A 2,390-nucleotide genomic window follows, 5' to 3' on the forward strand; every position below is an offset into this window, starting at 1 on the left:
CCCCTTGAGTACAATGACTCACCCTTCGGGACAAGCAACCTATTCTGTACCTAACCTAACCTAACCAAACCAAACCTAACGTTGTATAATGCACAAGAGTGTACATAATTCACTTAAATAATGTACACATCTCCATGATAGTTGAGTACACTTGAGTAGATAATATTGTGATGTACATTAAACATTACTGTACTATATTTCTGTTAGAGTGTACAGTTTGCTGTGTACTTTAGTGTACAATAGTGTACTGTGGTGTGTTAGTGGTTAATAAATAGTCAAGATAAGTTGAATTTTTCGTCTTAAATTGCTAAAATAAGTTATGTTAATTTGTTAAGAAAGTGTCAAGTTATGTTAATTTGTTAAGAAAGTGTCAAGTTATGTTAATTTGTTAAGAAAGTGTCAATTTATGTTAATTTTTGTGTCAAGTAAGTGACAAGTCACTTTCTCTCTTAGGAAAGTGTCAAAGATAAAAGTATTGTAATGTACTGTACGTCATATGTACACCTTAAATGTACACATGCTATGTACACCTGTGTTTATGTGCATCCTGCTACCTGTGTACACATACATACATACATACATACATACATAAAAACAGTCACACCAATACATACATACATACATACACACACACAGACACAAGACAGTCAAACGAACACTTACATAATTACTATGATAATTTACCTATACAAAAATAATTGAAAAATTATTAAAAAATAATAATTAATTTATAAAGTCATTAGGAGGTAAATGACCTTTATCTTACCTTATTACAGGTAGTGATTAGATACCTGAAGAGAGAGACTCACACCATGACATCTACTGTCGTTTCGTCACTCTTATCAACAAATTCATCATATTTCTCAATTTCCGTCGAACACCTCTTCTTAAAACCAACCTTAATTTCTTTCGTCTCGATTCTAAAGGTTCCTACGTTAAGTTTTCCCTAACTGGTGATGTGAGAACGTATCTAACTGACTCCACTTAAGCTACCACACAAAGATGGATTCTCAAAAGGGTTTTCTCTCCTAACTGGTGATGTGAGAACGTATCTAACTGACTCCTAAGCTACCACACAAGATGGATTCTCAGGTTCCTACGTTAAGTTTTCTCCTAACTGGTGATGTGAAAACGTATCAACTGACTTCACTTAGCTACCACACATAGATGGATTCTCAAAGGTTCCTACGTTAAATTTTCCTCCTAACTGGTGATGTGAGAACGTATCTAACTGACTCATAAGCTACCACACAAAGATGGATTCTCAAGGTTCTACGTTAAGTTTTCCTCCTAACTGGTGATGTGAGAACGTATCTAACTGACTCACTTAAGCTACCACACAAAGATGGATTCTCAAAGGTTCCTACGTTAAGTTTTCCTCCTAACTGGTGATGTGAGAACGTATCTAACTGACTCACTTAAGCTACCACACAAAGATGTATGTGTGTATGTATGTGCATGAGCTATACTGTACATATAAGATTGGTACATACATACATACATACATACATACATACATACATACATACATACATACATACATACATACATACATACATACATACACAACACACTGACCCTCACGGCTCTCACTGACCATCACCACGACCTCAAATTTGGTAAGAAGCTTCTACACCATCCTCGACACCCTCCTACTACCACCTGAGATCCCTCGCCCGAGAATTGCTGTTCGACACCACAACCGCATCCAGCCCATACGAGCACGAACTGATCGCTATAAGAACAGCCCAGTCCCAACCATTGTAAAAATCTTGCCTTCTTGCACTGTCACTATGTTGAAATGCCCTGTAGTATGACCTTCTCCCACCTAGTTATTATATATCATATTTGTATCACTTATGTTACTTGTATATTATTTGTAAATCAAGAGACCACCAATTATGTCATGCTCTTTAAATGACCCGTAAATTATTATTATTATTGTTATTATTATTATTATTATTATTATTATTATTATTATTATTATTATTATTATTATTATTATTTTTGTTATTATTATTACATACATAAACACACAAGCTCTCTCTTTAAACCTTTCTCACACACACACACACACACACACACACACACACACACACACACACACACACACCAAATCCTAAAAACACACAACAAAAACGATACATAAAGAAAACAACGAAACATTCAGACAATAATAAAATCCTCCCAAAATCCCACATCATTTCGCTCACACCAAAAGTTTTCGTTCAGAGCTTTACAAACACCACTGCCTGCTAACTACCATCTTAACAGCCAGCAATTACAGCTAAACGATCGTTGGGTAGTTTGCTTATTCCCTTGTTTCTTTTTTACTACTGCTTGTTAGGGTTGAACTGCCTCGTTAAGTCTTGTGTATCTCTTGTGGGTGG

This window comes from Homarus americanus, unplaced genomic scaffold, assembly GCF_018991925.1.
Source record: "Homarus americanus isolate GMGI-L3 unplaced genomic scaffold, GMGI_Hamer_2.0 scaffold19065, whole genome shotgun sequence".
In the NCBI taxonomy this organism is placed as follows: domain Eukaryota; kingdom Metazoa; phylum Arthropoda; class Malacostraca; order Decapoda; family Nephropidae; genus Homarus; species Homarus americanus.